Source organism: Macaca mulatta, chromosome 3 (genome assembly GCF_049350105.2).
Source record: "Macaca mulatta isolate MMU2019108-1 chromosome 3, T2T-MMU8v2.0, whole genome shotgun sequence".
In the NCBI taxonomy this organism is placed as follows: Eukaryota; Metazoa; Chordata; class Mammalia; order Primates; family Cercopithecidae; genus Macaca; species Macaca mulatta.
The window spans coordinates 174,539,563-174,567,051 of record NC_133408.1 but is presented as its reverse complement, the minus strand read 5'-3'; the positions used below and the strand labels follow the sequence as shown (position 1 = coordinate 174,567,051).

The 27,489-nt window shown below is 41.6% G+C and overlaps 1 protein-coding gene and 1 long non-coding RNA gene across 7 annotated transcripts in view; both read right to left on the bottom strand.

Moving 5' to 3' along the window:
• Positions 1 to 26,868, bottom strand: part of CALD1 (caldesmon 1) — a 271,434-nt gene extending 244,566 nt beyond the window's left edge. For 2 of the 6 annotated variants that reach the window (XM_077997402.1, XM_077997412.1), the window contains exons 1-3: positions 26,600 to 26,868; positions 24,768 to 24,951; positions 24,147 to 24,243 (exon numbers count right to left, since the gene is read on the bottom strand). The gene's annotated coding sequence lies outside the window, so the exon portion shown is untranslated. The remainder of the gene's footprint in view (positions 1 to 24,146; positions 24,244 to 24,767; positions 24,952 to 26,599) is intronic. The other 4 variants (XM_077997390.1, XM_077997408.1, XM_077997391.1 and 1 more) reach the window with 2 other exon arrangements.
• LOC144340098 (uncharacterized) lies at positions 24 to 2,401 on the bottom strand. Its single transcript, XR_013415824.1, has 3 exons — positions 2,254 to 2,401; positions 1,288 to 1,405; positions 24 to 953 (listed from the first exon to the last, which is right to left on the bottom strand). It is a non-coding gene; the product is annotated as an uncharacterized LOC144340098 (long non-coding RNA).
• Positions 26,869 to 27,489: the final 621 nt, after the last annotated feature.

Genomic DNA, 27,489 nt, shown 5'->3' with positions numbered 1-27,489 from the left:
TAATAGATGACCTTAAATGCAAGGACAGGGAATTTAGACTTTATTCCACAGGCAACATGTGGGCCGTCAACAGTTGTTAAGCCAGAAAATCTCATAGTCGAAGTGAAGAAAACATAAAGCATAGATGAAAGAACCTCTCATTCTGATGAGATGGCAGGCTGAAATCACCGGGAATCTCTGCCTTTTGGGTATGCCTAGGATTTGAGGATAAAATATAACAAAACAATTTTTTATGCAAAACTAAGATCACAGAAAGAAGGGGAAATCACAGAAAGAGAAAGAATGAAACCAAGCAAGTTTAGCGTGTGAACTGATTCTCCATTTCCTGCAAAATTGGAGTGAGTCACGGAGCTTCAGAATCCATGGAACTTGAGTTTTAATGACCACAGGAGAGCCTGAGCCTTGAGCCTTGAGGCTGCACAAGATGGGGATGGAAATGAGACTCCCTCATAAAGCCAACACCCTTGGAGGCCTGAACCGTCAGGGAGGATATGAATGAGAAAACAAGAAATTTCTCAACCAGCATAGCAGGATGACACAAAAACACATTTGTCTCTCTTTGTGGAAAAAAAACATATTCAAAATCTTGGAGAATATGAAACCCTGGATCTACTCTACATACGAATTTGGTTTTAAAAATTACCCTATTGGAATAGCCCAGAAACTTCCAAGCCAAGAAATTAATGTAAAAACTGGTCCCTGGCTAATAATATTTTGGAGTGGCTGGCAGAAGCACTTATAAAAACACTCCAGAGAGACATTCCACCATCCAGAATGCGAGGTGGTTTCAAAGGAGCAAGCAGGTCCACGCGAAATGAGCTCACAATACAAGGAATTACAAAACACTGGAGGAAATCATCCATCCTGGGCAGGAGTCAGTAGATATTACACACAGCAGGATTCACGAGCACTGCCTCCTACCTCCCAAGGAACCAAGGTGCTAGAACAACAATCTGAAAGAGAATATAAAATAAGCATGTTTAGAATGATTGAAGACATTACAGAAAGAAAGAAATCCACAAGAAAAACAATACCATGACCAAAAAAAGGCAGACTTTTTTTTAAAGAACTAAATGGAAAGTGTAGAAATAAAATGCACAGTTATTTAAACTAAGAACTTAATGGAGGCCAGGTGCAGTGGCTCACGCCGGTAATCCCAGTACTTTGGGAAACCAAGACAGGAGGATTGCTTGAGCTCAGGAGTTCAAGACCAGCCTGGGCAACTTGGCAAAATCGCGCCTCTACCAAAAAAAATTACAAAAATTAGCAGGTTATGGTGGTGTGCACCTGTAATCCTAGCTACTCGGGAGGCTGAGGTGGGAGGATCACTTCATCTCAGGAGGTCAAGGCTGCAATGAGCTGTAATAGGGGCACTGCACTCCAGCCTAGGTGACAGATCAAGACCCTGTTTCAAAACAAATATATATATAGTTACCATTAGCCAAATCAGATGTCATTTGCTTGAAGATATACATTTCACATATATATTTGAGATACATATCTCTCAAGTACTTATCCAGATGTATATACATAAATGGATGAACTAAATAGCAGATTAGACATATCTGAAGAAGAATTAGTGAATTAGAAGACCAACCTGAAGCAACACAGTGAAGGTAGCACAGAAAAATAAAGGGGTGAAAAATTTGGAAGAGAAGTTAAGATAGAAAAGATAGCACGAGAAGCTTTAATGACGTCTAAAATGATTTCTAGAAATGAAGAAAGAATGGAACTGAGGCAATATTAGAGAAAGCAATGGCCAGAAATTTCTAATTGGTTGAAAAGCATGAATTCTCACAGCAAAGATGCATAGTAAAACTGAATAGCATACATAAAAATGTGTCCAGGCCCATCCTCTCTGTGATGTACCCACCATCAAGCACTGTCAGTCTTTGTTTTCTGGGGATTTAAGTTTGTCTTGACAGTTACCATTAGCCAAATCAGATGCCATTAGCCAGATAATATTACTTAGATTTGTTCTTTAAGGGAGAGTGGTACTCATTTTGCCTATCTGTAAGAAAACACGTGATTTCTCTTTGGAGTCTCTAAGGCATGGAAGGAAAGAGAGAGGTCCTATTGCTGAGAAGCCCCGTTTTGCAAAGGATCAGTCTGGGAGTCTGTAGAATGTGGAGCAGCATGAATGAAGTGGAGGGAGCTGAGGGTGCACGTTGATGTGTGTACATTTTTCTGTAGCTCTATACTCTTACAGACATAGGCACATATTCAAAGGGATTTCAACAGGCTCTCACTGACCTTAAGCCTCTATCATGAGATTTTTGAATGTCATCCTAAATGTTCAGATATAATACACTTATTCTCTTCATTTGAGGAGGATATTTGGTTTGGATTTTGTTGTCAGTGGTGATGGCTTTTTGAAGCAGAAAGGAACCTTTGCCTCCACTCTTTTTCTGCAATAGACACATAAAGGAGAAAGGCTTACATTCCCATTTCCCACGGAAGATACAGTATGCAGGAAGCATTGAGACTCCAGAACCTGTGAAAAAGATGTTTCCTTTAATAATATTGTATCTTGTCTCTCCTCCCTATTCATGGGTTTTAGGTATGAGTTGCTCTTACAGATTTCTAGTCAGTGTGTTGGTGCAATTTTTCCTTTTAATAGTAATATTGTCGTTATGCAGTGAGTACTCTTCAATGTTTCCAAGGTATTTCTGCATAGAACAGTGTTCAAGGACTTTATCAAACTCCTTATAAAATGTACCCCAGCTGGACTCTTCAGAGTTATGTATATCTACCTCCTAGCAATGTTTAATCCCAGGTAGCCACAACATTTTAGAAAAAAGTTCCAAATTCAACTTGAATGTCCCTTATGGCAATAGGACAATGTGTAAACCAAGTCCCAGGAGCAATACTAGAAACCTCATAGTACTTGCAATAAGTATATACATTTATTTCTGCTAAGAAGAAGTTCCACTGAGAGTGATACACACACACCCCCACATACACACACAACACACGCACACACATAGAAGGCAGTGGGGAGGGAAAGAAAGAGAGAAATAGCATTCCTGTAGCAGTGTTTAACTGTTATCCAAATAAGTGTGCTGTATGATACACACACACTCACCAGATTGTATGCATATATGGCATTACCACCTGAGTTTATGTTTCAAGGTTTACTTCAATATTTCACCCATACAAACTCAGTTATTCAAATATACTGAATGGTGTGTGTTAATGTGCAATGAATTTTCCCATCAAGACCACTCCAAACAGATAAATGTATCTACATTTTGAATCAAGTGCTATTCAAAACTACATCAATATCAAGGCACTTCAAAGAGATACACTCATGCTGCCTCTACCTGACACCAACCATCTTAATGAAAATTGAAAACAATGAATGTCAAACACCAGTTTTCATATCCAGATACAAAGAGTCTTGGATGGTACAAAGCGTATTTCTCCAGAGAACAATGCCACCTTCATCAGCAACACAGACATTCAGGAGCTGTTCAGGTGCATCTTGGAGCAGTTCTCTGCCATTTTCAGACACACGGCCTTCCTGCATTGGTACACGAGGGCATGGACGAGATGGAGTTCACTGAGGCCAAGTGCAACATGAATGACCTGGTGTTTGCATACCAACAGTACCAGGATGCCACGGCCGAGGGGAAGGGAGCGTTTGAGGAGTGCGATGAGGAGGAGGTGACTTAGAGTCTTCTGTTACTGGATGTATTGATCTGTTCTCACATGCTAATAAAGACATACCTGAGACTGGGTCGTTTATAAAGGAAAGAGGTTTAATGGACTCAGTTCCACATGGCTGGGGAGGCCTCACAATCATGGTAGAAGGCAAAGGAAGAGCAAAGTCACATCTTATGTGGCAGCAGGCAAGAAAGTTTGCGCAGGGGAACTCCCATTTATAAAACCATCAGATCTCATGAGACTTATTCACTATCACAGGAACAGCTTGGGAAACAAAAGGCCCACCCCCATGATTCAATTACCTCCCACCCCGGTTCCTCCCACGATGTGTGGGGATTATGGAAGCTACAATTCAAGATGAGATTTGGGTAGGGACACAGACAAATCATATCACTGGGTAAAGGGCGGAAGTGGCATGAGCTCCTTATTCACTTACACTCTCTTCCCGGATAGCCATGTCTCACCATGTGTGCACTTGTTACTCTTTGTGTCTTCACATCGCATGCTGTGAAGACACCTCTATTAAAGCATTTCCATAGTAAAAAATAAAAATCAAAAAACAACAATAAACAGTAGTACAAAGTGGTGCACTCTTAGAAACCAAAATGAACAAATTTCCTCATGAATTGTGGAGAGAAATAAAAATCTGGCAGCTTGGATATGATTTTAAGAAATAATTCTTTATAGGAAACATTGTTTTAATTTGATGATAGCCTCTGGATACCCAAAGAAATTAGAAGTATGACTATTTTCTCTGTGAACCTCTCCTCATGCTATGGAGGCTCAAGAATAACTTGTTTTCCTGTGTGATGACCAGCTTCACCCCTGTAAGGCTCTGGTAATGTCACTGCTGCATATTAATGGCTTTTAAAGTTTAATATAATGGGTTAATATAAATAACTATATAATATGTGCTATGTACATTTTATATTACTATAATATAGCAAATTTATACTATATAAATTATACAAACTGAAGGTTATATATTATTACATAGTGACTTCTATATAACAATTATGACATTATATCATTTAATGTCATTTAGCAGACATTATTAAACACCCAATATGGGTATTGCTGGGGGGATAAAAAGACGTACAAAATATAGTCCCCAGCTTTAAGAAGTCTATAGTTTTGTCAAGAGGATTTGGGAATTCTGAAAACACTTCTGTGGCTTCTAGAAAGATATTTTTCCCCTAAACACCTCTGGGCTCTTGTGCCACCCATAACTCATCTCCATAGAGAAGTGAGTTACCCAGATGTAACTTTTCAGAAAGGAACTGATCTGGAGGTGTTGCTGGGGCTCCTCCCCTCTGCCCTTTACTCTTGAGTGCTGGGTTCCATGCATTAGGAAGCCTATAATTGCAGCACAACAAAGAAACTTCCTTCAGAGACAGTTTTATCAAAAATAAAGCATTGTGTTTTGATCCTATCTGCCGCTCCTTCCCCTCTCTTCTTTGGTTCAGCGCTCAAGTGGAGAGGAGAAGGGTGTAATTTATTGGAGGCCCCTGCAGTCCCAATAGGAGTGAGATGTGTAACAGGTAATTCTAACTCAAAGCGTAGTGTGATCAGTGTCGTGTGAGTTCCAGAATGCTAGGAGATCATCAGCAAAGGAGCGTGCACTCCTGCCAAGAGATTTGCTAAGAAGCACAGCCAGAGCGCACATCCAGGCCTGGGCCCATCCTGCTTGAGAATTTCTTATGTGTGATGATACATTTAGTTATTGATTAAGTACACTTGAGTTAGAGGATTTTTGTTACTTGCTCTCTTTAGATAAAAAAATATAGCATGGGATTATGTGGTGGTCGCTTAAGTAAAGAACTCGGGTGAGAAACAAAAACTCTTGAGAAATAAAATTGGAAGGGTCATTTGGGGATGGAGGTAGAGAACCTGTCTTGGTCCATTCAGGCTGCTATAACAAATACCTTAGATTGGGTAATTTATAAACAATATAAATTCATTTCTCACAGTTCTGGAGGCTGGGAAGTCCAAGATCAAGGTACTAGCAGATTCAGTGTCTGGTGAGGGCCTATTCCTCATAGACGGTGCCTTCTGTGATTCCTCATTTGGTGGAAAAGCAAACAGCCTCCCTTTAATCTCTTTTATAAGCGAACTGATCCCATTCACGAAGGCTCTGCCCTCATGGCATAATCACCCCCAAAAGCCCCCACCTCTTAATATTATCATATTGGTGATTGTTTCAACATATGAATTTCGCCAGTACACAAACATTCAGACCATAGCAGGTCCCTAAATGCATTGTGTACGCTTTAGGCATTGGGTGGCCCTTGAAAGTATTTGGGCAGGAAAATGCCCAGCTTAGATGTGTGCTTCAGGAAGACTGGTATACAGCAGTGTGTCAGGTGTAAGTTGCAGCTCAGTAGGGTAAGACTGAAAGCAGAGAGACCTGTTAGGAAATTATTGCATTAAGTAAGGTAAGAGAAAGTCAAACCATGAACTAGAGGGATATCAGTGGAAATAAAAAGAAAACAGCAAACAGAAAAGCTATGTTTTTTTCCAACAAAATTGATAGGACTTGACTACTAATCAGATGAGAGACAAGAAAAGAGGAAAGAATGAAAGATTTTATCAATCTTTTGAGCTGGCGCCATTAGGAAGAAAAATTTTGATGAATAGAAATTGGAAAAAAATAAACAATGAGGGTGGCAAGGGATAAATTTAGTCTGAAACCCATTAAGATCAGCACACTGTAGAATACATGGGTGGAAACTTTCCAAAAGGAGTTAGTAAAGCCAAACTGGAAAGAGGAGGTTTCAGAAATGTGTCACGAAGAAGGAAGAATTAAACACAAGACGGAGTGAATTCACCAAGAGAGCGGTGAGAAGAGAGAATGAAAGAAAAGGTTAATAGCAGATTCTTAGAAAAAACTTATATTTGGAGCTGGAAAAAAAGAGGAAGTGGAGGAGACACAGAGATGAAAGGGGGATAAAAATAGCACATTATCAGGGAAGCCAAAGGAGGTGAGAATTTCATAGTGGGACATGGTTAGGAGTGGATGAACAGGATCAATGATGTAAAGCAATTAAGCAAAATGAGAACAAAATAAAACACTGCTTTCAGTAACTGACTGATCACTGATCTTTAATAAAATTATTATGGAGCATTCAGAGCTGAAGCCAGACTGCAGGGATTAGGAATGCTGTGGGTGGTTATCAGAAAAGAAGCAGATGACAAGCTGACTTTTAAAAGAAAAGTTTAAAAGATGGTGAAGAGAAAGAAAGCAGGGAAACTTGCTTTAGGGAGAGAGACAAAATGGAAGAAGAGTGTTTTTGTGTTTGTTTGTTTCCATTGGTGGGCTGGTTTGGAACAGCAGAAACTTGAGCATAACTACAGAGGAGCAAGATCCAGTGGTAGAGCCAAAGAGAGGGTAAGAGAGAATGAGTGTGGAAGAGCGTGGAAACTGATGGAGCAAAGCTTCAGGGTAGGTAGGAGGAGCTCCAGTTGGGAGGCTAAGGTTAGCTGTAGGGGAGGAAGGTGCTGTAACATGCGTGAGGTGTGCTGTTAATGATAGAACCAGAGATATCTAGGGTAGACAGCATGGAATGAGGGAAAAAAAGGAAGTAGACCAGATGCTGGAGGTGACAGTAGATGAGCAATGATGCAGGACAGGTGGGGTGGGAGAGGCAGGTGGGAGCTGGGAGGAGCAGCTTTTTCTTTGGGCCTACATGATCTAAAGCTGGAAGTCTCCCCCCACAACCCCCAGGCACATTCCAGCCTGTCTGACATATAAAATCTTAGGAATCACGAGAGCCAAAAGTCTATTTTAATCCTAAAGTTACCATCTCCATTGCTATTTTATAACTTGTGTTGTTCCTAATTATGGTATTAACCAGTCAATGTTTTATTTTACTTTTTTTTATTCTAAAAGATGAGTAAGACCAAAAAAATTGTAAATAGACGAATCCATCTTGCTAGTTTCTGTGTTTCTTCCAAAGACTGGATGGCAGAGAGAAGATATTTTTGAGATATGATCTGTTATCAAAGCGCCATAAGTCTGGGCTTTTCCAGGAGCTTGCACCACAGTGTGGTGCTTGCATTACTGCTTGTAAAGCCTTCTGTGAATACTTCCTAATGCTTTTGTGAGGATGAAAGAATTGGGAAGTTGGAGTCCTCCCATGATGGATTTATTAGGAGCCTTTCTGTTTTTCTCCACCAGTCCCTGGTCTGATTGGGAAAACGAAAGGGTTTTTTGGTGTGATTTTGTTTCTTTCAGTTCTCTTTACTTATCCTCTAATGTTTCTGGATGTTTGATTTATATTTAGAGGCAAACACTGTGAATGTTCTGAGAAAGAGAGGGAGGGAGGGAGACAGACAGGGAGGGAGGAGGCAGGGAGACAGAGAATGAATGAGGATGGGATTTGAATCCTGGTTTGGATTCAGGCCTTTTCTGTGAATGGGACAGGCTCCCAGAACTAAAGTTTCAGATTCCCTTTAGAGCTAAGACATTCCCCAGGCAGCAGCCACCTCATGTCCTCTGTTCTCTCATCTGTGACTGTGTCTGTTTATGTGGTGCTCTGGGAATCCCTCTCTTCAGGGACCGCACTCTGGGGCTCCGGGTCCACAGAGCCCACCATCCAGGAGCATAAATCCCATCCGACTCTCCATCCAGAGTCTAGATTTGGCTCCAGCAGCTTTCCTTCTTTCTTAGCAGGGGCTTTTCTCACTGTTACACATGTTGCTATCTTTGCTTTCAATAGGCAGCAAGTAATTTTCCACCTCCTTAAGCATCACTCACAGCTCCTCTTGATATTGCCCCTGTCCTCTGCCTTTCTTCTTGGACTTCAAGGTAGCAGAAAGAATCTGCTGGTTTTATTAGAAATGAAAAACGTTGGTGACTTCTTCAGAAGGCAGTGTCCTCTGGCAGAGACCGTCTGTACAAGAGGGCTACGGCCCACCAGGCAGGAAGAAGGGAGGCCCTTGGCCATGGGAAGACCCATGCCAGCTCTCCAAATCTTCCTTGTGTGTCCCCTCACAGGCACGGTTCCCATCTGGACTTGGGCATGCCCTCGGGAGCTGCGTGCCACATCCTTCTCCCATTTATGGGCACTTACCTGCCCTGCACCCTGTGCCACCACTATCCGAGGTGAGAGGCAGCAGAGGGCACAGGTTAAACAGGTAGACATTGGAAACCACCTTTGGGATTTTGAGTCCCAGCTCCACCATTTACTAGTTGGGTGACCATGGGCGAGTCATTTGACTTCTCTGTCCCTTACTTTCCTCATCTGTAGAAAAGGAGTAACAATACTACTCTACGATAGGGCTTGTGTGAAGAAGAATGTGCTAAATTGTGCAGGAAGCACTCTGTAGTGCCAAATAAGTAGTAGTTATTACCTAAAATCTCACTCCTCGAATGGGGTCTTTTGGCCAGGCATGGTGGCTTACACCTATAATCCCAGCACTTTGGGAGGCTGAGGTGGGTAGATCGCTTGAGACCAGGAGTTCAAGATCAGCCTGGCCAACATGGTGAAACTTTGTCTCTACTAAAAATACAAATATTAGCCAGGCATGGTAGCAGGCACCTGTAGTCCCAGCTACTCAAGAGGCTGAGGCACCAGAAATGCTTGAACCAGGGAGGAGGAGGTTGCAGTGAGTCAATATCGTGCCACTGGACTCTAATCTGGGCACAGAGCAAGACTCTGGGTCAAAAAAAAAAAAAAAAAAAGGTATCTTTTATCTGTTGTCCCTCCTATGATTTTTGTATTTTCATCAGAGCTTCATGGAAGGGCCAAAGGAATTAACCTCAAGGGATAGAACAATAGGGACAGGAATAGTCTAGAGATCTTTCCATCCCAAATGCAGCTGTTGGAGACACTGGTCTTTCCAGATACTCTCTGGTCTAATGCTTCCTTTGAATTAAGAAGAATGGGGGTGACTGCTTAAGAATCATCCCAGATTTGTTCAATCAGGTTTAGCCTAAAGCTGCCTCCTTACATATTTTAAGTTCAGCCTAAAGGTTCCTCTGTACATCGTCAACTATAACAAACTATAACAAGTGGAGGTGTAAACAGACCGTAGCCTACACTTGCGCCAATCACCGAGTTTCAGCCAATTAAATGTAGCCAACTGTCCGAACTGTGTTCAGATAAGGCAAACGCCGAGCTGTAACCAAGCAGGTTGTTTCTGTACCTCACTTTCCTTTTTCTGTCCGTAAATCTTCTACCACGTGGCTGTGCTGGAGTCTCCGAGCATACTCTGGTTCAGGGGGCTGACCGATTCGTGAATCGTTCATTGTTCAATTAAACTCTTTTAAATTTAATTCAGCTGAAGTTTGTCTTTGATCAGATCAAAGACTTAACCCAGGAAGCAGGTTGGTCAAGGCTAAAATAGGCTCAACGTCATTCTCTACATTGAATATTATAGCAGAAAGGAACTCACCGCCATTCTCTTTTTGGATTTTACTTTTCTCCATGCTGAATACAAAGAAAATCAGTTGGCAGTTAATAGGACATCCATAAAGTAACTAATGTTAGCAAAGAAAAATCGCCAAAAATAGGAAGTTCGTAACACAGACTTGGATTATTTACTTCCTCAGGATCACTCATAAATCTCAAATATGTCTGACTAAAATCTACTCATTAGCAAAGTTAAAGAAAACTTAATGGGAGACCCCTCATTTGTGCTGAGCTTCGTCTGCACTAGATCCCAACAGACCAACCCAAAATAGAGTCATTCATACTAATGTTCCTCATCACTAAACTGAAAACCAAGCTTTTCACTTGTACAATCTGACCTGAGAAGTCAGGAGAGAGATGATAGCCAAACCCCCAGACAGGCCAGTTTTCCCCAAAAAACCATGAGATTCACAGCAACTGGCCAACCTGAGCTGGCATGAGAAGGAAGTCCCCTCTGCTGTAACCCGTACTAGGAAAGTAACCTGATGTTAACCAATGTGCTTTTTGCCCCATGCTGTTTCCTTGTTCCTCGTGTTCAACCTACTTTATAAAAATGGACTTTGCTTGTTCTTCCTGCTCAAGCTACTTTATAAAAATGGACTTTCCTTGTTTCTCCTGCTCAAGCTGCTTTATAAAAATGGAGTGTTCCCGTCATGCCTGGCAGAGCTCCTGTCTATTTTGTAGACTAGATGATGCTCAGTTTATGAACTAACAAAAGCTGGTTTGATAGTTTGATCTTTAAAACTCCATTTGTTAAAATTTTGTTCTTTGACAGGAATAAGAAGCAAAGATGGGTATGGGCATGTGACTGGAGGGTCCTGAAGGGCAGAAGATGAGTTGCATGTGCCATGATCGCCTGTTTGCCCTACAAAGCACATGCCTCTCACTAACATCAGTAGAATCTGAATCCATGGAACAGATATTTGTCAATTACTATTGTTATTAGTTTTCTTTTTTATTGGATAGTTCAGAGTCCACACCCTCTTCAGGTTTCTAGAAGCGTTCTTTTCCTATAAATCTCGATGAGAGGCAAAGCTTGCTTCCCGTTGTACAAGTAGAAGGCTTATTTCCCGGTATCCCTTGCAGTTGGGGTTCAGAATATAACTGAACTCTTCCCGGCAGATGCACCCTTCTAGTGGTGCAAAGAAGCTGTGAGGAGGAGGAACATTTCTGGAAGTTGGCGGCGGTACTGCCAACAATGTGGCCTTTCTAGTGACAACAGTGGCTGAGGAGCACCAGATGTGGAGTGACTGGTGACTTCAGGGGCAAGTTGTGACGTCCAGCATTATCCTCACTAGATGGGCTCTGGAGCAAGATTTTGGCTGTGGTCCTGGCTGCTGCCAGGCCTCATTTGTCCCTGTTCGGTTTCTAAGCCTGGTTTTGAAGTCTGTGAAATACACAATACCCTTTTATGAAATGCTTTTTCTGCTGAAATCGACCACATCTGTTTGAGTTGTTTGCAATTATAAAGCCCTGACTAATACAACTGGTGATACAAATTTTTTTTTTTATTATGATGGCTGGGACTGCCAGCTGTCTGCCATTGTTCTCCTTTTTGTCCTTTGGTAACAGAATTCTGGATTTCAGCTGTATCCCTGGCAGCATCCATGTCCTGATCTTAATATATAAAGATATATATTACATATAATATATAAAGATATATAATATAATATCTAAAAGATATACATAATATTAAGTTATATACATCTAATATATAAACATCAATTAAGATTAATGTATATGCTAATATATATTTATATATTCATATATAAGAATATATATGAATATATTTATATATGCTAATTGTGTTACCTGAGTCTTTTCTGAGTCAGTTTCAACTGATTTTTCTCCTCCTTATGTGTTGTATTTCCCAGCTTTTTTTGTATGCCTGGTAATTTTTGGTGGGATGTTAGCCATTGTGGATTTTATCTTATTAGGTGCTGAATAATGGTGTATTCCTATAAGTATTCTTGGGTTTTGTTATGAGATTCAGTTAAGTTACTTGGTGTATTAGTCTTTTAATGCTGCTGTAACAAATTACCCAACTTTAGCAGCTTGAAACAATAGAAATTTATTTTTTTGCAGTACAGGAGACCAGAAGTCTGAAAGCAAAGTACCATTAGGGCACCCCATAGAGGTTTTAGAAGAGAATTCATTCCTGACCTCTTCTAGCTTCTAATAGTGCCTTGGCCACGTCACTCCAATGTGCCTCTGTCTTTGTAGCACCTTCTCCTCTGTGTGTGTCTAATCTCCTCCTGCTTCCCTCTTATAAAGACACTTATGATGGCATCAAGGGCCCAGCCAGATAATCCAGGATGTTATTCTCATCTCAAGATCCTTAAGGTAATCACATCAGTAAAGACCCTTTTTTCAAACAAAGTGACATTTATAGATTCCAGGGATTAAAATCCAGTGTCTTTGGGCCACCATTCAGCCCATTGCATTTGGAAATAAGTTGATCCTTTCAGGTCTTGTTTTCAGCTTTGTTAGGTGGGACCAGAGCACTGAAGAGTGACATTTGTCAAGCACCAACTGTTAGAATTGGGGGTACCACAGAATCTAAGGGTGATATTAATGCCATACATGCTCAGGAAATTGAGGAATAGCAAATCCTGTCCTAAATCACCCACTTTTGAAAAGCCCTTTGACAGAGAGATGCATACAAATTATAAAACAGAAAAAGTGATAGTTTGTTTTCAGCAGGGTTTGGATCCCACATGGAATGTAGAATCCGGGGAGGCAGGTTGAACCCATGGACATCTCCTTTTGTTCCATGGATGACAGGCCTGAGGAGAGGTATCACTGTCAATTTCTGCACTAAGATCCAAAAATATTGAATTAAGGAAAGACTTACTTTGAGGCCTTGAATAGAGCTAGTCTGGGCTGTCCACATAGGTACTCAGGCCAGGGCTGTGGCCCTGGAGAACGGTGTTTGAGGAGTGAAAGAGATTACAGGTCTTTCTGGCTGTCACGAGCAATCCCTAGGCCACCTCATGTCATCATTCTCAGAAATTAAGTAGAAAAGGGAGGCCACAGGAAGAGGGGGTTGACTGCACCCACATCTTGGCTCCTAGACATAGGGAGTTAGCTGAAGCTTTGCAGGAGGAAGAGAAGGTTGCAGAAGCCAGCCCCCTGGATAGGCACAGGACCTTGATCTCAGTACACTGATATCCCCCTGGGTGTGAATAGCTGATACACGTTCTTAAGGCCATCCAACCTCAGAATGGGAGGGAGAAGGCAGTAGAAAGGAGGAAGGAGCATGGAGATCCCCCTGAAGGAGTGCTGGCCGAAGCATCCTGAATTGTTCTAAATTCACTTTCCTAATCTTCCTCTGTACCCATTTCACAGGCAACAAAACTGGGGCTTAAAGAAGCTAAGGACTTTGGGAGGCAGTGGGGTATAAAAGAATCATAGACCTTGGAGTCAAACAAATCAAGAGTACTTTAGCCAGCTACTGACTATACGATTTAGCTGAACTATTTTCATGTGCTATTGTAAAAATAAAGTGAAATCATATTGCATATGCAATACTGCCATCAAGTCTGGCATACAGTAGGTGTGCTGTAATCTTAGTTATTTTTCCTTTCTTTGGCCAAGGGCACAGAGTCAGTCCACAGCTGGAGGAGCTGAGATTCAGACTCATATCTTCCTGAGCTGCAACCCCAGGCGCTCTCCCCTCAGTGACGCCTTTCTCTCAGCTTCCCCTGAATATTAAACCCAGGTTCCCTTCTCAAAGGCCTTTCCCAGCTAAGCTGGTTAATCTTCATATCCAAGAAACAAGAAGATGGTTGCTAAACAACCCCTTTTTAGGACTAGAGTGCCTTCCCTTCCCTAAAGCGTATTCACTCTCACCTCCGGAGAAATATAAACACGCCTTGGTGAGGGGCTGGAACTTGAAGCTGGCCAGGCTTGCCCTTTCCCAGTGATTCTTCAGGCTCACAAGGGAAACCCTTGCAGGGAATCCCTCTGGGCAGCAAAGTCCATCCCTTTTATGGACAGATTCTCCTGCTGCCGCATAGCAAACCCTGAGCAAATTTTTGGCATGCAAGAGGCCCCACATCTTTTTGTCTAAAAGGCAAATGTGCTTCTCTGAATTCATAACAGCAGCTCAGTTTTAAAAGATTTTGCAGATCCCAGTGAACACCTCTGTCCAGGCTTTTCTCAGACTCAATAAACAGTAGGATTCTAAAGCCAAGAGGATCCCCCTACTTCCAATATGATTTTGTCCAACTGGCTACCTCTAAACTAGGATTTCTCAACCTCAGCACTACGAACATTTGGAACAGGTGCATTCTTTGCATTGTGGAACATTCAGTAGCATCCCTGGCTTCCACTCATTATGTGCTAGTAGCACCATCCTACCCGCCCCCAAAACTGTGACAGTCAGAAATATTTCCAGACACGCCACATGTTCTCTAAGAGGCAAAGTCACCCCCACTTGAGAACACTGCTTTAAACAGACCTGGAATGAGGTTTAAAACTGGTTTTGAGCTTGCAGTTTTCTGCAAAAAAAAGAAAAACTTGCCTTTTCTACTGTACTTGACAGCTTGAGTCATTAGTGAATCAAATGGGAATATTAGGGGTATCCATGGCTGGATTTAAGGGTGCCAAGAGTAGCGGTATATAGCACGATATTGAGCACTACCTTATTTCTAACTCAATTAATGTCAGGACAAGAGGACCAGTATAGGGCTCTGAGCCATGCTAACCCTAAACTACTCAGAAGATAGATAGAATTTTCCTAAGGGATTAAAAATCCTAGGCCAAGATGGAGAAACTGCAGAGAAACTTCAGAGTACCTTAAATGCACTTTACATATGTGATCTCATTTAATCTGTGATATGCCTCTAGGAGGTAAAGCAGTCATATATTTTTACACAAGAACTGAAACTCAGAAAGATTGAGTAATTTATCCAAGGTCAGTCAGCTGATAACTGATAGAGATGAGCTTCATACTCAGGCTTAGCTGTGGGGGTGATAGCTGATATTAGAAACCAATCCGTGTTAGTGCTTCCTTTGACTGGTTAGAATCCTGATGCCTCTGGAATCACTACAACCCCAGGCAGCTGGTAGGTCTCATCCTGATAGCTCTCATTCCAAAGGAGCTGGGCTCTCTGACAACGGTATCTGGAAATTCAGTCTCAGAAGTTAACTGTGAGTCCCGTTTTCCTAAATTCGAAGAAAAGAAAATGCCTTTCCACTATGTATCTAATAGAAAAGTCCTCCCAGCAGGGACTGTGGGTAAATGGAAGTAAAAGGATAGAGAGCGGAAAGGAAAGGTGGAGGGGGTGGAATAAGACATAGCAAAGGAATGAGAAATAAAACTGCAAAGGCTGAGCACGGTGGTTCACACCTATAATCCCAGCACTTTGGGAGGCTGAGGTGGGCAGACCATGAGGTCAGGAGTTCAAGACCAGCCTGACCAACGTGGTGAAACCCCGTCTCTACTAAAAATATAAAAATTAGCCAGACATGGTGGCATGCTCCTGTAATCTTAACTACCTGGGGAGGCTGAGGCAGGAGAATCCCTTGAACCTGAGAGGCGGAGTTTGCAGTGAGCTGAGATGGTGCCATTACACTCCAGCCAGGGCGACAGAGCAAGACACCGTCTCAGAAACAAACAAACAAATGAAATAATAAAATAAATGAATAAATAAATAAATAAATAAAACCAAACTACTGTAGAATGCACAGCACAAAGTTGGAAAGACAAGAACACTAAAATCAAAAGATTAGAAGAAGAAGAAAAGAGAAAAGAGAATGGTGAAAAGGTAAGAGAGGAAAAAAGAGGCAAACAGAAGAGAAATTTGGCTGGAGGAAAGGAACAATAGAAGAGAGGGAATCTGCTCCAAAGTCATCTTTGTGGCTATTGACTCCTGGTGAGCTTTTAATTTGAACACCACTTGTGAATAACCGGCAAGGTGTCTGTGCACAAATCATCCAGTAAAAACTTTCATGTATTAGGATCCAGCCTTTCTAGGCTATTCACTTAACTAGAATTTTTTAGCTGTGCTCTAGCTTTAAGAAAGAGAAAAACTATCAGACTAAAAAGCTACAGTCAGGGAATGAAAAGAAAAACCCCACCATATATCTTCAGGGTAGAGTCACACATGCTTAGGGCCAAAGAGAAACCCCATCACAAAGTATTGAGACTGTGTTCCATAAATTACACAGCACAAGCTATCCCACTACTATCAAGTCTTACCTATGTGATGAAAAATATTCTTCAAGGACTAACTCCAAATCTGATAGGATATCGTGGTTACCATATGCTCATCATTTACCAGTATTCCTAGAGCAATAACGTTGCAAGGAATACCATTATGTCCATTGATGGGGATGGAGACACTACGGACAAGAAGGGTGGAATAACTGGCCTGAGGTCACACCGCTAGTCACTGGGATTGGCTGTAGACCCCCTCGGTCTTTCCCCTAGGCCACACCCACCCTTCACCCCTCCACCCCTCTACCCCTCCTACACACACACAGCTATGGGGTTGTATTCAGTGCTCAGTTTTTGCTGCAGTAGAACAGTAAACCCAGGAATTCTAAGTTTTTTAATCCACAAAGGCTGAAACAAAATCATGCCTTGTGCTCAATTCATAGAATTGCCGAATTCCGAGTCTGGCGGGACTCCAGGGCCATGAAGTACCCTCATCCTTTTTTTCTTTTTTTTTTCCTTTTTTTTTTTTTTTTTTTGCAGATGACCTAAACCAGGCTCAGTGAGTTGAAAGGCCCCAAGTCACTGCAGTTTATCAGAAAATTAAATTAACTGAAAATTGCCATTCTTGAAAATATCCTATTCCCAAGCATTTTCTTGTACCCATAAGGGGAACATTTTTCTCTTCCAGAGGGCTGCTCCACTGCTCTTGCCCCAACTGTCAGGGACACAGGGAGGCCACAGAGCCTCCTGTGCCAGTGGCCTATGGCGAATATCAGGAACAGCCCCAGGCAGTCGGGCTACAGGTAGGGAGGAGATCCAGAGGGTCTATTAGGCAGACCACAGCTTTGCTAAGAAGTTACGTGGCAAACACCAAATCACCAGTTCTCAACTCTTTGTTTGATGCTATTACTTTTATAATCTATGGTTCCCTTAAATCTAGTGTAATATGACAAGCTTATAATTCAAAACACATTTGTACAAAATGTAAAATACACACTGTACAAGCCCGTGAATATAAGACGCAATGTTCCCTTCAGGCCTCCTACTGAAAGCAGACAACACTTCTTCAAATCATCTGACATTTCTTGTCTGCTAGCTTGAAGACCCTTAATTCCCCACTCTGTTGTTTTCCTATTGACCAACTGCTACATTTCATGTGGGTCCTCTTGCTCGTGTGTGAGTATATGTTAAGCATTTGTTTTCCTTTAGGACAGACATTCCCTGCTGTGTTTTTCCTGGATTTGGACTATTTTTACTATTTACTTTATGTTGCCATGGAGATGGGGAGATCACAGATGTTAAGCGTTGGAATCTGGGGCCACAGGAGACATTTATCATTGTACTTTGTATGAAGTGGGCTCTTGTTCCCCATTTCTGCAGAGCCTCGTGTTTATTTTACAAAGAAGTTACTAATGAGGACTCAGGCCTAATGAATAATGGGAAACTCTGCTTCACCTCCATGGCACATGCTTGCTGCAACAGCGATCTTATTAGAAAGGAAGGTAGAGCTCCTGAACACACAGAGATTAGCAGCTGTCAGTTTTTTCCTGTGTAGGAAATAGAAGGATGCATCAGAACAAGGGGCCCATTCATCATTCTTTCCCAGCTCCTTGAAGAAGAGAAACTTTCCCAAATTATTTCAACTATGCTCTGCAAGGAAAGGAAAAAAAAAAAAAAAAAAGGGAGAAGGGCTAACCAGAGGGCCACCGTCGTCATTAACAAACGTTTGCTGATTACTGGTGAGCAAAGGGTGAGTCTGACTACAGCAAAATACAGCGGGTGAAGTTTGCAAAGGCTACATGCTAAAAAATACTAAACACATGTGCTGAAAGCATACACACTAACCAAAGTGAGGGTTAAGAAACCCAACTTTTATTCTTTTGAAGGATCTGTGTAGCTCAAAGTCCAGCTGAATTGAAACAGAGATAAAAACAAGAAAACAAAAACTCACTGCAGGCATCTTTGGTGATTGATTTGAACATTTTGGGATTTGAACATTTTGGCTTTTGAACAAATAACTCAAAATTCATTCTCTTAAGACCCAACCAAGGTAACTTTTGGCTTCTATCACCTTGCCCAAACCAGACTGGAGTCCTTAAAAGGTCTTTTTTGCACACACACAAGGCCGTTGACATCCAAGCAAAACAGAATGGACAAACACATATTGGACAATGGCTATTGATGGGCCCAGCTACACTCTTCCTGTGCTTGGAGAAATCTCTCCTATCCCCCTCGCAAACTTCCGGGTTCCTTCTCTAGACCCTGTTCTCTTTCTAGGAGACTATGATGACTGCCCCATTTCCCTGGACTCTAGCCCTTTGCCTGAATGGTACTTTATTTCGATTGGCTGTTTGGCTCCTCCTAGGCTTCACCCTGGGTGCTCTGCCACTTTTTACACGTCTACACCAAGTTCCCCTAGCAAGCCTTATAACCCTGTTCTGCTCCCAACTCTTGTTTTAGGGACCCCAGCCCTCTATTTGCCCTGTAAAGTTATTTGGACATTTTTTTAAATCCCTTTTTGTCTCTCCTCTTTCTATTTTCTTTCATCCTTATTTACTCTTTACTTCTCCCTTCTTGTGTGAAGCTTAAATTTTCTCTTTAAACAATCATTTTTCCTTTCCCAGTGACCTTTGTAATTTGATCTGAAAATTAATATTTCTGCAGCTAAATTTTTTTTTTTTTTTTTTTTTTTTGAGACGGAGTCTCACGCTGTTGCCCAGGCTGGAGTGCAGTGGCGCAATCTCGGCTCACTGCAAGCTCCGCCTCCTGGGTTCCCGCCATTCTCCTGCCTCAGCCTCCTGAGTAGCTGGGACTACAGGCGCCCGCCACCGCGCCCGGCTAATTTTTTGTATTTTTAGTAGAGACGGGGTTTCACTGTGGTCTCGATCTCCTGACCTTGTGATCCGCCCGCCTCGGCCTCCCAAAGTGCTGGGATTACAGGCTTGAGCCACCGCGCCTGGCCAGCTAAAATGTTTTAAGAGGCAATAGCGGTAAAAAGAACATTGGACTAGCTTCAGACCTTAGTTCTAACATTTGTGAGCTGTAGGATATTGGGGAAAATAATGTCCCTATACCTCAGTTTCTTCATTTGCAAAATGGAGATAATAATCTATAGTGTACACAGTGGTTGTGATGCTAGCATGGGTGAGAACCACTGATAGGTTCCCAGTAAAAGGTAATTCTTTCATTCAACTTGACTCAAAGATTTCTTTGGCAAGTGTTATTCATCTAGGTATGACATCTAAGCAATAGTGACAATATTTTGGGGAAATAAAAACTCCAGAAACAGTTGTCAAGAACTGCTAAGGGTCTCAGATTTTACCCTTCTTGAAAACTAGCAACTGGTATAAGACATGAGACTCCTGGGTCAGAGACAAAGAGTTTTATTATTCACAACAACAGCAGTAGCCAACGTCTTCTAATTGCAACAGAAATTTGAACAGTAATTTACTCCAATTTTAAAACAGCTAAGGCCAGGATGTATGCATTTTTAATGCATAACAAGCCTTTTGTAAATCATCTATATTTTACTACTTGTGTCTGCTCCCATCTCAGATATGTCATATGAATCTTTTTCCCATTAAATAAACACATGTATACAAATAAATATAAGCATATAATTTATAGCAGTAGAGTTTAGTGATTAAAAACTCAGGTTCAGGAGTCAACCTGCCTCGGCTCAAATCCCAGCTTAACCACCACAGAGTGACCTTGGGCAAGCTATTTAACTTCTCTGTGCCTTTTTCTCATGTCTGTAAAATGGAGATAATAACAGTGTCTACTTCATAAGATTGATGAGTAGATAGAATGTTATAATCCATGTAAAGTGCTTATGACATCAAGCTTAAAATAAATGGTAACTATTATTAATAGTGTACATTCACAAAATCCTTTGGATTTCATCTTCTTTCCCAAAAGGAGGATTAAAAAAAAAGTTTCCAATCTAGAACTTAGGGTTTCAGAATAAATCCACAGGCACTTATAACAAAAAAATCCTCTCCCATTTTTCTTCTCTTACCATGAACCAACTTTAGATTGATTCTGTGTTTAAAAACAAAAGCGAGAAAGAAAAATAGGTACCACATGAAAATTCTACCTTCTGGAAGCATTCACATAGTTAGTATTGTTCTTTTTTTCATGACAAGGAGAATGTTCTTTTATCTAGAAACAATCTATATTGTTATCATTTTCTCTTTGTTTTAGCTGTAGTCCAAGCATGTTATTTACTAAGAAGATAAAAATCCAAAATATATGTCTTCATATTTATGTTTTCTTAGTCATTTGTTTTTTAATTCTTGAAATCTCCAAAGGCGATTGGCACACACAAAAAAATCCTGGGGCTTAAGGAAAATGTTCACCAATCCATTAAACACATACGAACCCTGGTTATAATGACTGTGCCTTCTTTCAGGTGGAGCTGGCAGGACCTTTCCTATCATGGAGTCAGACTCCTCACTTTGACTTTATGAACCTGGAGCTTGAGCCCAGGGAGGCAGGCAAATGCTCCAGTCTGAGCAGCCGAGTGCAGCTGGATTCCAGTGCTTTCTCTGCATCACACCATTCCTTCTGCCTGGCCACCTTCTATCCCTTATTTTCCTTCATTCTTGGGATCAAAGCAGGTACGTTTAGTTGGTATTGCATGAAATGAGATGTACTGAATGAAACTGAAATGTGTTTCGATTTCATTCCTGGTGCTTTCCTGACCATTGTAAGCAAGGTAACCAAGGTCACTCTGCTTTTCCAATTGGGCTCTTTCAGCTTATTAAAACCACAGTGGTCCTTTGAGTGGTGACACCATTACGTATGGCACTGTTATGGCAGATACATGACATTATGCATTTGTCAAAACACATAGACCTATACAACACAGAATGAACCCTAGCCTAAACCATGGACTTTAGTTCATAATATAGCAGGATCGGTTTTGATTCATCAGTTTTAACGAGTGTACCACACTAATGTCAGATGTTAACACTAGGAGAAACTGTGTATGTTGAGGTAGGGGAGAGAGACTATGCAACTCTCTGTACTTTCTGCTCAATTTTTCTGTAAAAATATACTGTCTTAAAAATTAAATATATTATAGACAGACAGATAGATAGATGGACACATAGATTAGATAGATAGATAGATAGATACAGTCTAAGATAAGTATATATATAAAGCTTCAGTGGTCCAACCTTGTTATATTTGAGAGATAGTATGGTAATGGAGTTTGTTTACCAACAACAATAACCACAAAAAAACAAAGACCAGTGATTTCTTATCTCATTTGGCATTGGTCTTTGGTGTGAAAAAGGTAAATTCTAGAACTAACTAGTCACATCATCCATATCACACATCAAAGTCTACAATGTAAATACTACTCCTTAATAAAACTAACAATTTGCAAGTCATGGTGCAAAGTAGTTTTGAAAGATGCTATCATATTTTTAATAACTAGCTCACGTCCACTCTACCTACCATGAATATTTGAACTCACTTCATGGTGTTGACGTGAACCCTTCCGGCTGAATTTTTTCCCTGCCATTATTTTCACACTGTCCATATTGCTAGCTTATATTTTTGCCAATTTATTTGAAGGTGTGTTAAAAACTGATTTAAACATCTAAAAATTTCTTCTTCTGTCGTGTACATGTCAAGAGTTTAGAAAATAACAAATCTTTCTCATATTTGCCTGCATAAACCTACAATACAAAAGCAAGCAACACAGAGTCTGGTCCACCGGAGTTATCAAAATTTCACAAAATTTCAGCCTTTTAATTGATTCATTAAACACAATGGGTGATAATTCTTGCATCTGAGCTAGTATCTTATGAGACATGAGAGTGGTTGAATTTTTATAGTAGCCAGTTGCATTGTTTAAACAGATTGTTTAACAAAACTACCCCTGACGGTACATTCCATTTTCTCTCAGAGTACATCTACTTAGAGTCATGCTGGATGTGACTTTTTATTGTAAGATTTAATTTTAGTTCATATTCAGTTTTCTAGGTACAGTAAGCTCAAGACACACTGTAAGATACCAATAACCTTATTTTTATTCTCACTATATTCTGTTTCAAAATACCATTGTAACTTGGCAGGCATCATAGAACTATTTTGCAAATTTTTACTGCCTGAAGTACATCCAGTAACTTTTAGCTCCATAAAAGGTGAACCCCAATGACAAATAATTATTAATGTTCTCCTTGTCTCTGCATGACTTTATGAGAAAACTTTCCACACATGGCCTTCATTGACTGGCCTTCGACCTGGTCAGACTTGTCATTTTTATCTTGATACATTTCTTATTGTAAGTATAATTATCCCATTCCCACTTGTGGGGCAGAGGAAAATAAATATAAGCATAAACTCTGTCTTATACACACACATATATGTGTGTGTGTGTGTATATATATATATATATACACACACATATAAAATTTGTAAACTTGAAGGCGAGAAAACTTAATTCATTAAAACTACTACAGTATGATACTGCCATAAGAAAATGCATAACATGTCCACTTGTACTGGATCACTGATTTTCACCCTAGAAGATAGCACAGTGCTGACCATATATACCCAAGCCTTACCTAGCTATTTAATGGAGCATGGTCTTTCCCATGTTAACAGAGGGTGTATACTTGCAATAGTTTACTTTCGGGTACATGCACAGGCCCAAATTCAGGAACAGATTATGGCAGACCTACATGATCTGTTCAAAGACACGTGTATAAGACATTCAAATATATACACAAGAGTGAAAATATATTTCAAGAGAGAAATGCTGTTTCCGGGTTTGAACTTAACCAAGCTCACCCAGTAGTAGAAGTCACTGTAGTGGTGGTCTCTAGTATGTTAAAATCTGCTGCATGTCAAATTTGAGTGTGTGTTTATTATAATTTATTTTTCTAAAGAGTTGAAGTATATATATCTTACAATGAAGCTAGAGTTTTATATTTGTGGAATCTTTGCAACAAGGCATAGCCTTCCTCCATGGGTAACATATAGCAACTCATTGAAGGAAAGAAGCTGAACCAACTAATAAGGAAAATGCAGCTGCTCCCCTACTAGGCAAAGGAGAAAGTACAGCTGGTATTGAAGTAGGAGACTGGCAGGACTTGTTTTCCAGACCAGATAGGAAACTGCCCAGAACCAGCAAGTGACACCTCTTTCAACCCTTTGGTGCCCAGAACCAGCAAGTGGCACCAAGAAAGCAACCTCTACTTGCCCTAGCTGCCCATCAGCATAAGACACTCCCACCAGTGCCATGACAGTTTACAAATGTCATGGCAACACCCGGAAGCTGTCATCCCTTTCCATGGTCAAATCTAGAAGTTACCACCCATTTTCTAGAGATTACTGAATGACCCACCCCTTAATTTGCATTTAATTAAAAACGAGTATAAATACTGCTTACCAACAGCCCATACGCTGCTCCTCTAAGCAAACTGCCTGTGGCTAACTCTATTGGGCAAGGAGCAGTCAGTGAGCAGTGACACTGCTGCTTCAATAAACTTGCTTCCTTCCACTGCCAGCTCGCTCTTGAATTTTTTCCTGAGCAAAGCCAAGAACCTGCCTTGCATCAGTACCGGTATGCAGAGAGGCAGACAGGAGTGGCCTGAGAGGAGAGCAAGGTGGGCAGAGTTAAGTCTTCTCGATGGAGAAGTGGACAAACTTGAAGAGGAGGGACCTGAAAGGACCGGGAAGAACCTGCCAGAGGAAGGACAAGTCCGCTGGGAGATGAAGGAGCGTGGGATGTATCTACAATATGGGTCTGCATGTTCTTGGGGTGCCATGCAGTTGGGCTGGAACTTCTTCCTCTCCTCTAAACCAACTGTATTAGGCCATTCTCACACTGCTATAAAGAAATACAAAATTTTGATAATTTAGAAAGAAAAAAAGTTTAATTGGCTCACGGTTCTGCAGGCTGTGCAAGAAGCATGACGCTTGGAGGCCTCAGGAAACTTTCAATCATGGCGGAAGATGAAGGGGAAGCGGGCACATCGTCCATGCCTGGAGCAGGAGGAAGAGAGAAAGGTGGGAGGTGGGAGGTGCTACACACTTTTAAACAACCAGATCTAGCAGTAACTCACTCTCAGGAGAATAGCACCAAAGGGGAAATCCATCCCCCTGATCCCGTCACCTGCCACCTGGTCCCACCTCCAACACTGGGGATTACAAGTTGACATGAGATTTGGGCTGTGACACGGACCCAAACCATATCACCAACCCTCCCCAGTTCAAGACATTTTTTCTCTCTGCTGTTTGGAGTCGTCTGAAATCTCACCACTTCTATTCATGAGTTTGGGCGTGCATTTTCTAAGCTACTGTGCTGTGGACCATCATTCCATAGGAAAAAATCTATTTCCCACCTGGAATTACTATTAAGCTGAACTAAAATCAATGAGTTTCTTTACTGAAGGATATCAAGCCTTTATTATACTAATTTGAGGGTTGGGGATTTCCTAGGGGGGATTTATTATGTCATGTTTTCCATACTCATTCAATTTTTTAAAAAGTTTCTCTTTGTAGCATACCTGTGAATTTCTCCTGAAACTCATATCCCACAAAACACGGTCTGAGAAATCCTGCTTGGCGTAAGGCGCTGCATGTCCCGGAGCCCCAGGCTTTCAGTCACCGAGGCAGCAAGTCATTCCCAACCTTCCCCATAGTCAGAGGGAACTGCATGTTTGGGGGCCATCCACGTTTCCAACTAGATCCCTTAAAAGGAAATTGTTTACTATGGTTATTTTACACAGCACCATCCAGGTGAGAAGGAATAGGGGCTAGCTCAGGTAAGTTTGGATTAAAGTGGAAATTAACATGAAGTGTAGGTTCTAGGCAGGCATTAAATAGAACTACCGAAGGGGTGTCCACAGGGTGTCTAGGAAATGAGGAATGAAAAGTGAGAAGGAGGGTAATGAACACCAATGTCACTTATTTCCTGATGCTGACTAGTTAGGAAGTAATTTGGTGAAATCACCAGACCTGCATCTGTCAATGTGAAAGGTGGATTTAAAGTTCCTTTTCTGTTTTTGCACCTTTACCCTTCTCCCAAGTTGTGTATATCTGAGTCCCTTATATATTATAGACTGTCGATAAATCCTTGAATGAAAGAGGAAAGGAGTGAATGAGAATTGTCCTAGTCCAAATTATAAAACGCATCAAGTTTATTTTCAGGCATGTTTTCCTCTTGGATTTTTAACGACTTTTTTCTCTTCTTTCCCTCTATTATGTAAACCCCACTCGAAGGCATGTCTGATTCCATCTCAGCGTGCTCTTTTATTCAGGGGTAGTTTGTTATTTCAATACACGTCAGATCTTAGCTAAAAGACCGATTCTCTGACCCTATGGTGGGAAGAATCCCTTTGAGCATCAAAGTCTCCCCAGAATCCTGCAATTCTTCCACAAAAGAGAAAACTCACTCTTGAGTTCTGAGGATGAACAAAACTAAAATAATAAATTGATAACCCATCATCTTTAGTGTCTACTTTAATTCTAGAAGGCATTCCAGGGATTGTCCCAGGTGGGACATTTTCCCAGAGACACAATTCCAGTGTCTTGCGCAGGAATGTGGCTGCTTTGTGGGTGACTACAGTGCATGCAATGCGTGTATCCAATTGAAACCACAGGGAAGAATTCTGGTGGCCGGAATGTCATTACCCAGTAATCTGGGGCATTTGTCTTCCGGGTCCCATCTCTCCACCGGTCCGTAATCAAAGCAGGGCATTATGGCTGTGCCAAGACAGATTCCAGACTAAATATTTTAAAAAGAAGATATTGTTGGCTGGACCTCCAAGTGAGATAGATGAGAGAGATGTCTGATGAAGCAAAAGGTCTGGAGGAAATGGTAAGAGATCTGTGCTTGTTGTTTGATTTTAGAGTACGCTGAAAAGGAATACTCTAGGCATTGTTTCAAGAATTAAAAAGGGAGAATGACAACTAGAGCAGAATCTTGCCTCAAGCCTGTCTTGGGAATTTCTGTTTTTCCTCTTTCCCACTTTCCCTTCCTCCCTCTCTCCTTTCCTTCTTTCCTTCTTTCCTTTATTTGGTACCTATACACCAGAAACTGCATTAAGGCTACAAAGATAAATGGGAGATGATTCGTGCTCTGAATATGTACAATGATCCCTTTCTCTTCCCTCCTCCACCAACCTTGCCTGACCCTTCATTGTCTCCATTTTACTTTTCTCTATTTTTTCTACATTTTACATAACAGCATGTGTTAGTTACAGTTTTCCAGAGAAACAGAACCAATAGGATATATATGGAGAGAGACAGACAGAGACAGAGAGAGAGAGACACATACAGAGAGAGAGAGAGAGAGAGAGAGAGAGAGACTGAGGTTGATTTTAAGGAATTGGCTCACGTGATTATGAGGGCTGGCCAGGCTGAAGTCTGCGCAGCAGGCAGACAGGCTGGAGACCAGCGAAGAGCTGGGGTTGCTGCTGAAGTCCAAAGTTGGTCTGAAGGCAGAATGTATTCCTCTCTAGGGCACCTCTGGTTTTTTTCCTTCTTAAGGCCTTTGTGATGAGGCCTAACCACATCCTGGAGAATAACTACTTTACTCTTAGTCTAATGATCTAAATGTGAATCACCTAAAAAATACCTTCACAGTGACATCTAGACTGATGTTTATTCACATATCTGGGTGCCACGGCCTGCCCTAGTTGACACGTGAAACTCACATCACACAGTCCCTCCCACCACTGACACCAGCATCCTCCCTAGACTCTGTTTCTTCTTGGGATTCTTCTCCGTACCTTACCCCACCTGTCCTCCCATCAACTTCCCTCACTCTCACAGGAACCCTGAGGTAACAGTGACACCAGCTGACATTTACTGAGCCCCTCCTGGTTACCAGACACTGTGTCACATGCTTTGCATGGATTTCTTACTTAATTCTCACAACTCTTTGAAGTAAGCACTTTCGTTATCACCTTATCTCAGCCGGAGAGGTTTGAGACCTTGCTGGAGGGCCTAGCGCTGGTGTACAGTGGGGCAGGGATTCAGAAATCAGTCAGCCTGACACCAGCCTGGGGGGTTCACTGCTGGGCCACACTGGCACTCTTCACATGCAGGGCGGCCCCTGTGGGAAGCCTCCTCCCCTTCCCTCCCCATCCCCTTGAGACTGTGAAAATCATCAGGCACGAGACGGTACAACTGCTGGTTTGGTTGACCCCATGGGACAGCACAGGGAGCGCGACCTTGGGGGTGGCAGAGCAGGCGGGTGCCTCTATGGGATGCCCTGCATAGAGC